The sequence below is a fragment of the Nomascus leucogenys genome, chromosome 1a (genome assembly GCF_006542625.1).
Source record: "Nomascus leucogenys isolate Asia chromosome 1a, Asia_NLE_v1, whole genome shotgun sequence".
In the NCBI taxonomy this organism is placed as follows: domain Eukaryota; kingdom Metazoa; phylum Chordata; class Mammalia; order Primates; family Hylobatidae; genus Nomascus; species Nomascus leucogenys.
This window is the reverse complement of record NC_044381.1, coordinates 22,742,406-22,754,579: the sequence shown is the minus strand read 5'-3', so window position 1 is coordinate 22,754,579 and position 12,174 is coordinate 22,742,406. Positions and strand designations below refer to the sequence as shown.

The following is a 12,174-nucleotide window of genomic DNA, read 5'->3' as shown; positions in this document are numbered from 1 at the left end:
CAGTTATGTTTTTTTAGTTTTAAAAGAATAAAAATAACTTTGAGCAAAGCATCAGGATCCTTAAAAGAGGATATATCTTGTGTTTCTTTTTGAGCAACCTCTACCCATCTACCCACCACCCTTGCCATTATCAATCCAATCTATCCCCAAGTTAGTTTGGTTGAGGTAAGTGGCTATTTCCTCTTTTTTAAAAACCAGTACACTTTATGTGCATTGTTTTGATCTTTAAAACGTTAGTGATTATGTGTTATGAAGTGAAAAAGTATTATAACATGAAAAGAGAGCTGTTTTTATTGTCTGAGCCCAGTTTTATTTTGTAAATTTGTATGTATATAGCATAGTTATTAAAATCATTATTCTAAGGTTAGACTGCTTAAGTTCAAATGCCAGCTAATTACCAGCTGTGCAACTTCTTTATGCTTCTGTCTCTTCATATGTAACATGGGGATAATAGCAACCACCTTAGAAGGTTGTCATGAGGATTACATGAGTTACCAGTAATACTGGTAATAAATGCCTAGACAGCATCTGGCACTAGGTAAGCATTATGTGTTCGCTATGGTGATGATAATGATGATGATGATGGTGATGATGATGATGATAATGATGGATATAATGATGATGGAGATGATAGTGATGACAACACAGGAAAATATACCAGAAAGACATATGCCAGTATGTTATTACTGGATAATTTTTATTTTCTTCACTTTGTTTATCCACATGTTTACCTTTCTTGTGACTTTTTAATATTTTTGAAACAAGGTTATTTTTGTAAAAAAACCGTTAGTAGAGAGATAAAGGTTCCAGTCCTGGTTCTGCCACAGCTTTGATCTATATGCTTGGGCAAATCACTTTTCATCTTTCTGTATTTCAATTTCCTAACCTGTAAAAGGAAGAAAAAAAGGTAGAAGTGCTTACAATAGTGACAGTAATACCATATAATCCTGGAGCCCCTGACATTTTACGAAGTACTTACTTATGCAGCAGCTCATAAGGAAATACACATTAGTATCTCCCATGCTCTCAGCCTCATTTAAAAATCATTTAATCTGATTTGCAAAAACAGCTGACCAGTGTGCTGCAAAGCATAAATCTTGACTCTGGCCCCAGCCTCCATGTAGCAGAAGGCTTCAAAGGCCTCAGTAGCTTATGCACCCCACAATGTTCAACTTGCTGTCTGTAAGATACTGGGAAGAAAGAGACAAGGAAAGAATAAAATGAAGGCAATCATATTTATGAAACATCTATAATATAGATCATTATGGTATATACAATCGTTATAACTCATTGAATCTTCACAACAACCTAAGTGTAAGGTTTATTTCCCATATTTCAGAGATAACTTTCTCATAAAGATTTAATATCAGTGCCCAAGATCACACAACTACTAACTTCAAACAAGGATTTATATGAAAGTCTAGCTGAACCCAAGCTCCAGTTCATGCTAAAGTTCTATGCCACCTCACTGAGATTTGAGAGCCACTGGGTTTGGGATGTTGGTTATTGTTTTAACTTTACTGCTAAGCCTCAAGCCTACTGAAGAACTCTGCTAGATAAATGGTACCAAGAACCTAATGCAGTGAGGGGAAGTATTTTACTACAAACAACTAGCCTATAGATGGCGACAGCTTTCAACCATTTTGGACCCAGACTGGCACTCATCATGAAAGCTTTAATCCAAAAATGTCACTGTATGTCAAATGAGCCCTGAAATAGCCAGACCTCCCAAGTCTATCAGGTAGTGACTGAGACAGCTATTGAGCGATGATAATTCTTCCACATCTACAGTACAATAGAGAAAAAACACTTCTGAAGGATGGTCATTGTTCCATATAATAAATATTGGCAGTGAATAAGCTCGTGACCCTTTTTTTCTTCCTTGTTCTTTCTCATTTCTCTTTCACCAACACACTTCTTTGCTCACCTAACTTGATGAATTATAGCCCCGAGAGCATGTAAGAGTGAAGTCAGCATAATATACCTTGCTAAAAAGTTCCGAATCAGTCAAATGGAACTTGACTGCCTCTTCAAAGGAAGTAGCATAAAAAGGAAAGAGCAATGAATTTACTGTGTTTGCCTAACTCCATTAAATTGGAATGCTTGGGCTTGAATAAGCAAAATCATAATTACATGTTAAGATATATCTGTGTTATCTTCATGTCATCTTAATGAATGCCTACTAGATGCCAGGCACAGTGTACTATATATTATTGCACTTAGACCTCACAATAATCCTACAAGACAGGCACAGTTATTATACCCATATTGAATGAGGAAACTGAGGCACAAAATTCTACATAACTTTCCTAATGTCACAGAGCAAAAACAAATGAAAAATGATAGCATAATGATTCATACTCCAGCAGCCTGACTCCAATGCCTACCTTTTCTTAAAGCAAGATCCTGATTGCCTAAGGACAATGGTCAGATAGGCAGGGGAGATATTCATAATGGGAGATTTTCATAATATCTCCCCATCCATTTAACAATCCTGTATTCAGCAGTTTGTGTGATGAAAATGGACAAAAGGATTAGAGCATGCTACAAAGCAAAAGCCACTGTGAAATTCACATACGTGTGAATTTCAGCAGCAAAGTCACTCACCTGTTGGATCACAGACCATACTTGCACTGGAATTGCCCTGAGCTAACTTATGGTGAATCTACTTAAGGGATTAAGTTTTATTCTTCTTATTACTTGTACTCCAAGTCTGGACTGTGAGACATATAGCTGTTAAAAAAGGAAAGGTAAAGGGAAAACCGTCAGCCTGTGGAACAACTGTCACTGATTTGTTGCAGGGAATAAAGTTCATAAACCTTTTAACTCCACAGAGGTTCTTCTCTCTCTATAAAGTCACCGTTCCCAAAGCCAAGGACTGAGAAGGAATGATGACAAGAAAACAGGTTCCTTGTTGTCTCAAGTGGCTTATTGACATCTTTGAGATTTTTCAGACTAAGTGACACCCATTTAGCTGGCTATGCCCTTCATAGCAATAATTTTCTCCAGGTACTTTCTCCCTGTTGAGAGGGAGTGGAGTGGGGTGGGGCAGGGAACATACCATAATATGAGCCTGTCTCTCTCTATGTCTCTCTTTCTCTCTCTCTCTCTCCCCCCATTTTCACTTTTAGTACATGTTAACATAAGAGTGAGCCTATTCGCACAGCTAACTGGAGGTGACTATGTGGTGCAACTAAAAGGCAAAGTGGAAAGAAAGGCTCATGACAAGGGAGCTAGCAGAGCCCCACCCTGGGCAACTCTCTCCTTTGTTAGAAACATCTGCCAAGAAGGCATGTGATCATCTGAAGACAGCACAATCCTAGGAGTCAGAAAGTCAGGATCCAAGTGCTACCCATCCTGCAGTTTTAGGCAAGCTCCTTTCCCTGTAGAGACTCCAATTGCCTCACTGTTACAAGACGTAAAATCTCATTAGATTGGCAGGAGAAACTAATGAAATCACACACAGGCAGATACATTCTGTAAACTCCAGAGGCCTGTGCCAAATGCTGGTTGTGAGTTTATTTTTCAAAGGTTTGAACTTGCCTCTCACTCTAACCAGGAGCTTGTCCTTGATCCTTGAACCTCTTCCCAGGCCTGGGAGAGGTAAAAACCTGATATTGCATTGGGTGTGACCCCAGTCAGTCTTGCTAATAAACATTCCTTCCTGTTTCTCCACAGTGACAAAGGAGGAGGGCAGCAAGGTCTGAGGAGAGCGGCAGGGGCCACACCAAGTGCGGACCTCTATAGGGGATAGCAAGAGTTTGCTCAAGCTGAGTCAGCCCCCTGTTTTTTCCTATTTAAATGATTCACTGGCTAAGGCAAACCAGTCTGAGATGTATGAATCCTCCTCTGCCTCTCCCATGAGCTTCCAAATGAGTTGCTGCTTTTTGTTTTTGTTTTTCCTATTTTCCTTCTCTTTCCTTGGAAACATGATTTCAGGGTTTTCAATTTCAGGTTAAGATTCCCCCCCACCCTTCATTTAAGTGCCCTGGGAGGAGGGGCTGTCATATCAAAGAAACACTATGCTGATATTCTTTACTTTGAATCTATTTAAATGGCCATGTTAAATAGTTGTTTATATTCCTTAAGCTTCCTTATTGATTTTGCACACAAGTAGGTTAAATTAAAAATAAATAAAATTTCATAGCATATAATATACTGAGAATTCTGAGCTCTTTAGAAATTAAGCTCTAAGTATGTGAATTTTCTAGATCTTAAAAGGTTTGTTATAGTAAACACCCAAGACTTTTTCAAGTCTTTTGAATGGGAATTTCTTCTGCATGCATAAGATGCATAACATTTTTCTTCATAATAAAATACAGCCTTTGTTCATTATTAGAAGTCATTCCCCTTACATTCTTTCAACACTCCCAGCTTCCATTTGATCTTCCTCCCATATTTATATGAGGTCAAGTTTAGTTGAGGCCTTTCTTCCATGTTCTGCTTAATCTTCATGTACATCTGTAGTCATAATATTCCTTTTAGCCAAGTTATTCAGGAAGAATGGTTTTACTATTTGGTTACATCTGGACAGTTATGACATTCCCCAGTTTAAAACTCCCCAGTAACATCTCACTGTCATTAGAAAAGTAACCAAATGTCTTTCCATGACCTATAGGACCTTTCATGGCCTCAGCACTGCCTATTTCTCCAACCAGCCTCCCTTTCATCCACTGTGGTCCCACACTGGCTTTGTCTCTGTCCCTCCAACGGGCCAAGTTGTCTCAAGTTCTCTGTATTTGCCATTGCTACTTCCCTCATTTTCATCTGACTGTCTCCTTCTCCTCATTTAGGTCTTGGGTCAAATGTCACCTCCTCAGAGAGGCTATCCCTGTCTCCCACATCAAGCAGGCTGTATTTTCCTTCCTGCTCTATTTTCATCCCAGTAGTTATAGCACTATCTGAATACTTTTATTTGTTTTCTTATTCACTAGTTTGTACGTACATTCATACTCTGTCGGGTCTGTTATGCATTGTGAGGGAAAGGCTTTATCTGTTAATTAATGTATCACAGTTTCCAGAACAGTTGTGGCACATAAGACCATTCAGTAAAGTAAAGTTGAAGAAATAAGCCCTGGCTCATCTCCATACCTACTCAAACTTATATCCGTTTGATATACTCCGTTTGAGTATATCAAACAGATATACATATCATGGGGAGTACAGACTACGTTGTGTCTCGTCACACATTGCGTAATCTAGTCCAAATTATCAATTATAAAAGTATCCTCAGATGGTTGTCAAAACAGTAGGAAGTTGATCATGTCCAATGTCGTTTGATCCAATTTTGGAAAGAGACAAAGAAGCTAAGAGAATGTTGAGCACACACTCTAATTTATTGGGCAGTTCTTTTCATACTTTTTCAACAAGACATAACTAATAGCTGAAAATAGTAAATAATCATGCTTAGCCGAAGGGATCTGAACAGGAGTATAAAGTGGTCCCAAGGGCTAAGTATCTTTGAGTTCTCATGATTCACTTATAAAATTCAGATGAATTTTTCATCCTAATTCATTACATATCTTGGTTTTATTTAATATAAAAGAAAATTTCCCCAAATTATTACAGATAAAATATGTCCTGCAGCACAATATGCCCTGTTTACCCTAGAAAACCACCAATAATCCCCAAGTCCATTTGATCCAAACTGATAATCATGTAGAAATGATTCTGGAAGAAACTTAATGGGAGCACAGGTCCCACCCACCCCTTGCTGCCCCATGTACTCGTTCCCATCTTCACCCAAGAGAGGAAACATTCTGGAACTAGGGCAGCATAAGTGAAGCGGAGTTAAAAGGAATGTGAACTTTTGAGAAGAAAGAAAAGGCTAAAATGTCTATCTTTCCTCATTGCTTTTTTCAGGTTTCTCTTTGGAATCACTTCCCTGCTGTCTTTCTTTCCATGTACTTGGTGATGTAAAAGGTTTAAGTCTCCCTCACTTCTGAGAGGGGAGACCCTAGAGTGATCATATATCGCAGTTTTTTCAGAACCATCCTAGTTTATGCATGCGTCCTGGTATAAGTGTTAGTACCCTGTTTTCATGTGTACAAAATATGCTCACTAAGGGACACCTTCCCCACTCTTCCTTCCTTGAAAGTATAAGTAGAACCAAACTAAAGAGGTCATGCACAACATAATGTAAATCTTCTTCAGCCTAACTTTAAGCCACCAAGAAAGAGGAGTCCTTGTGACTCAGAAACAAAAGCATTTGGAGTCCAAACATTGGTACATACTAATGAAGTTTCCTTTGTCTGATATATCTCTACAGCTGGGAATCTATAATCACCATTTGGTGCTCATTGAAGATTGGGGGTTCAGGATTCAGGCCATCTTGTAAATATTACAATAACATTTCTAAGGAAAAGACAGAAGGGGCAACTAGGATAGTAAGGGAGAATTTGGTTAACTGAAAATCATCGGGCCATGAGTTAAAGTATTTTAAAATAAAGTATGATAAATGAAAATATTTAGTCAGTAATGCAGCATAAATTTGAATGATTAGCTCTTTCAATGACATGGCTCTTGAAAGCAGGAAAGAAAAGACCATTATCTCATGAATTCACACACAAAAAATCGTTTGCTCTGATAGTAATTATGACAGCTATTGCAAGGATAATAATAGACTGATGGTCTTAGCCTCTGCCTCTGAAATTCATCACCAAGTTTGTACTGAGTCCATGCTTTCTGTGGCTGCTCCCAGCCAATTACTAAGCACAGCAGATGAACTAAAGCAAGTCTGTTCCTGAAAGATGCAGTACTCTTCTGGCAGGCAGCTTTGCCTTAAATACTCCCAATCAGCTTTGTCAAAACTTTCTTAGAGTTGAAATCTTAAGGATTTTCTTCTTTGCCTTCCTCTCCTTTCTCCTTCATGGGGATGAGTCTAACACAGTAGCCAAACAGTCTGCCCAGGCTTCTCTAGGTACCTCTCCATTTTTCCCCACAAGGTTTACCTCAGCGAATCTCTTGCACATCTAATTTCATCTTAGCATCTTTCTCTCAGAGGACCTGAACTAACACAGTGATTCAAGTAGAGATATATTTAAGGGACAGGAAGAATCAGGACTTTTAATGTATTTAGGATGATTTGATCCAAGACCAAGAGGGAAAGTCACAGGTGATTGTGAGAGAAGTTTGACCAGGTATAAGAGGGAACTTTCTGAGAATAACTAGGTCATGACAGAAGTGGTTGTGACAGTGGGAGAGGAGGTTGGAGTAATCAAGGTCTGAAGTTGTTCATTTGCATACCTGATGCTACATAAGTTCCAAAGGCCAATTAGAGAATCTGAAAAGGTTCCATTGTTTTTGGTAACATGTATAGTTCAGTTGATGTATGTGGTTGGATCCTTTTAAAAGGACTGGATGTATTTTCATTTGGACTCTACAGAGTCTTTTTAAGAGAATTTTATAAATTTTTATTTGGCCTTATGGGCATGTGGCTTGCAATTTTTAGGTTTGTGATTACAAGGTCTTGCATAATTAGAAAAAGTAAAACAGAAAGTTGACTATTTGCATCAGATATTGAAATTTTCAGCCAATAGGAACACGTTTATTATAAAAGCAATAACTTACATTTTTATATTCTTTCACCATCTTCAAGTGTGTAGAGCTTCGTATCCCCAATGAGATACAGTAATGTTTGTATAACTGGAGTTACACATTGTTTGACATGCTATTACATTTGATCTTACATCTATGTTAAGATCCTGTGAGGCAAGCAGGGCAAAGAGCATCAAAACTCACTTTTGCGAATAGTGAGACTGAGGCTTGGGAGAGTTAGCAAATATACACTAGAGTCCAGCCAAGAAACCAGGCTGCGGCAGGCAGAATTTCTAGGAATGACCCCGAAGATTTTATACCCTAGTCTCCGTAATGTGCAAATTGGCTATGTTATATAGCATAGTTGGCCTTTAAGTAAAAGATTATCCAGATGGATGTAATCTAATCCCATAAACTCTTAAAAGTCTCTTCTGCTGGTGGCAGAAGAGAAAAGAATTTACAGAGCTGTGACAGAAAGGGAAGTCAGAGATTTCCAAAGAATGAGAAGGATTTGACAGGCCATCTCTGGCCTGAAGATGGAGGGGATCATATGGAAGTCTTGATAAGGAAATAAATTATGCCAGCAGCCTGAGAGTTTAAAAGGAACACAAGCTCCAGCTTGGGAGAACTGCAGCTCCCATTGATACTTTGATTTTGACCTGTGAGATTCTAAGCAGAGAACCCAGCCGAGCCACGCAGTGCCTGGAGGTCTGACACACAGGAACTGCGAGATTAATACATGGGCGTTATTTCAAATCTCTAGGTTTGTGGTGACTTGTTATAATGCAATAGAAAACTAATACATCAGTTTTCTCACTTCGTCACTATTTTTATCGCATCGCCCCTCCTCTTAACCAAATAGCAAGCAGTAAACTGAAGCACAGTACCAACCTTCTAGTTTTGCCGATGTGACTTTGTCTAGAATTTTAGCTTTCTTAGCATGATTTATTTAAGGCCTAACCTCATTTTCTTTTGTTGTGAACCTGCAGACTTTTACTCATTTTTTTAAGAAGACAGGGCTCTCATTTTCTCACATTGATTGCTTTTTGGAAAATATTTCAGGTAAATTATACATAGTTCAAGAAGAAATTATTATAAGATTAAATTTTGCTATAATAGTTTGGAAACACTTTAGAACTCTCTTTACAATATACTAAAAATGTCATGGGGATTATTTGAGCAATATGGTGAAGAATTCTTGTTTTATCTGCCTATTCTACTACCTTCTATAAATTGCACTTCCTTTGTTTTGAGAATGCTCTTCTCCCAGTCAAACCAAGTGATTCCAAGAAAATATCCATGTTTTTATATAGTCAGCCACACATAATAGTATATTGGTCCAGAGATGGGCAATATCTCCAATCTGAGACAAGCAGACTTTCCCCAGGTAATTTTTAACTTTTCACCCGAAAAACCATAGGTTAATCTATCACCAGTAGTGGATATTGTAGAACGTGGAACTCGGGAAGTGCTAGCAGCAATGTTTCTTGCCATGTGCGAGAAGCCAATCTACAGTGAAAGAGAAGAAAGTCAAGCCAGGGAGAAAAGCCTGAGCAAGAGTTGGAGAGAGATCCCTCACAGTGGTTGAACCCCTCGTTTTGGTTGTTCTAGAGTCCAGCTCTATGCTTGTCCTTCAAAATGGTTTGATTGTTCAGTCCTTTCTGGAATTCCTTTAACCAGTATGTTTCTTCTCTTACCTTGGTAGTTCAAGATGAGTTTCAGCCACTTACAACCAACAGAGATATGACTCATATAAGAGAAAAATTTTACTTTGTTTTCCTTTGAAAATACTTACCGTGGTGGGAAAAACCTCTAGCCAAGAAACTCATCCAAGTTTCTCCAGGACACTTGTGATTTAGCCGGACTTCCATTTTTATTCCTTTCATGTCAAAATCAGAGCTTTAACACTAACTGCCATAGTTACTGGGTTGTTTTGCTCACTGCCACACCAAACACTCCTTCCAGAATGGTTTGTTCATACAAACACTTTAAAATTTTTAACGCTATCTTGATTATAGCAGCCCATAATTTGTCAGTGTCACATCATAAACATTTACTGGGCGCTGGTCTCACTTATTATCTACTTTTGAATTTCTTTAATTGGCACTGAAATTAAATGCATTTATAAGTGTTAAGTATTGCGAAAGAGATTTGGTAGGCTAAAGAGAGAGAGAAAAAAAATCTATTTCACTGTAAAAACCTTTCTTTCTATTTCTACTCATATTCCTAAAGGAAAAATGTTACATCAAATATATATGGACAATGTGAAATTTATAGTTTTCACATTTTGACATCTGATCACTTGTAAGAAAGAGATAATAGTGCCAAGTATGAACTCATTCTCTTGTAATCAGCTAATACTTCACAAATAGAATCATAATATGTGTTTTGGGTGATTTTTTTAAAAATGGAAGGCATTAGTCAGACTGAGCTTTGTTGAATCCCTGCTCTTTAGGAAGTTATTTTAAATTCTCCAGACCTTCCTTTTTAAAATAAGGATTCATAGAGTATTGTGGTTAAAGATGAAAACTATGGTAACAGACTGCTGAATTCAGACTTTGGCCTCACCACCAACTCACTCTGACATTAAACAAGTTGCTTTGTGACTGTGGGCCTCAGTTTTCTAGTGCATCTTAAGATGCACAGACAGATAGATACATACATATACATGCCAGGTATGTACAAGAATGTTCAAAGCCACATTGTTCATAACAGCAAAATAAATAAATAAATAAATAAAATGGGAGCAACCCAAATATCCAACAATGGTAGAATAAATTGTAGCAAAGTCATCCAATGGAATATTATTCAGCAATAGCAATGAATAAACTATAGTTACACACATCAATATTGATGAATCTCAAAATAAAATGTTCATAGATTAATCAAGTCTTAGAAAATTCATACTACAGGATTACATTTACATCAAATTTGAAAACAAGTGTAACTAAGTCATGTATTACCTAGGGATACATACATAGATGGCAAAGCTAAAGAAAACAAGTTAATGTGTGGCACAAAATTTGGATAGTGATCACTTTCAAGAGTAGGAAGGGGATGAGATTGGGGAGGGAATACAGGGCATCTAAAGGCAGGTAAAATGGTGTTTTTTAAAAATGAGAGATGTGTATAGGGTTTTTGAATTTTAATTCTTCTATAAATTCTAGTACATGGTTTACGCACGTATACACGATGATTTCAAGACATAAAAAATAATCATAGTAACTACAACATTTTGAGAAAACTAAACAAGATCCTACATGTTTAGTGACAGTGTCTAGCATATACTAAACTCTCATTAAAAGATGGGATCCATAGTGATGATGTTATGACATGCAGATATTTGTACCACTTGCAAAAAGAAAATACCAAAAAGTACTATATCTTCATCTGTGTACAGTGTTGTATTCCAAGACTTCTGGGAATCTATGTTAAATCCACAGTCCTATTAGAAATGTCAACTTAATGGTTTTCAAACTTTACTCATCCAAGTGATAATACCAGAAGAGACACCTAGATTTTCAATCACGGCTAAGAATTCTACCTGGTTAAATAACAGGCACCCGATGGATGTTCATACTGACAAATATGAGATGTTTAGTTGCCTGATATCAGAGAATTCAGTTCAGCCTTTAAGGAAAAATATGATCAACTAGTAACTATATCTTAGAAGAGAGAATAATAGTGGATTAAGTATCTACTTCAAGCTATCCTAACTAGGATCTATTCATAAAATAATAGAATTGTAAAATTAGTAAATCACCTTAACCATCACCTCATACAATTACTTATTTACAGCTAAAGAAGCTAACATTCAGGGAAGTCAATCGACTTCTAGGTAACAGTGAGTTTGTTGCAGCGTTAAGGCTAGAATACAAGTTAGGATGGAAGCTACAGAAAGGATCTATTGTTGGTGTTTATCAGACCAAATAGAAGGAAAGATGGGACGTCGTTGGGAGTGAAAGGGAAAATGAGTATGATTAGGCATGGAAAATCTTGCACCAGCTCCCTTCAAAGGGACCATAGCAGTTGCAATCCACTAAAGGTTCCCTACATTAAAGCCTAATAAATCACTATTTGGGTAATACTTTTGAATGATCTCTTTTAAGGCCAAATTCCTGGAAAAAAGACAGACACAGCTAATACTAAATGGCAGATGACATCTCATATGTAATTTTAGAGAACTCAGCTTCTATCACACTCTTACTTCCATCACCAGCATCTAATACATTTGATGGGCATACAATAAAATACTTGCTCTTACTTATTCAGCTCTTGAACCATGTTTCTCCCTAGCCAGTCACCAATCTAAGGCAGAGTTTGTCATTATTCCTTCAATAAGTACAGACAGGAAACTTATTAGGGTTAAAAGCTCTGTACTAGGCACAAGGAATTTGATGAAAAGTGTTTAAACAAACTCTATTTACTCTATCCAGTCAGGGGAGACAGCAATTTATTCCAAAGAAAAAATAGACCAACAAGAAGTAACTCTGTACAGACGAATCCCCTCAACCCTTTTGTGGCAAGGACAATTAAATAAAAGCTCGTAAAGAACCTTTGCTTGCTTCAGGGCCTTATCAGCTTGAGCCAGCTGATAGGGAAAGTAGGTATTATGGCTGAACTCTTGAACCAGGAAAG

General features: G+C 37.5%; 1 long non-coding RNA gene across 1 annotated transcript in view; it reads right to left on the bottom strand.

Annotated features, from left to right (window-relative positions):
• Positions 1–287: 287 nt before the first annotated feature.
• The window catches only part of LOC105738490, a 126,843-nt gene continuing 114,956 nt past the window's right edge, over positions 288–12,174 (bottom strand). Inside the window, exons 10-14 of the long non-coding RNA XR_004032142.1 lie at positions 8,970–9,045; positions 7,570–7,703; positions 2,608–2,733; positions 980–1,190; positions 288–886 (exon numbers count right to left, since the gene is read on the bottom strand). This is a non-coding gene — a long non-coding RNA (uncharacterized LOC105738490). The remainder of the gene's footprint in view (positions 887–979; positions 1,191–2,607; positions 2,734–7,569; positions 7,704–8,969; positions 9,046–12,174) is intronic.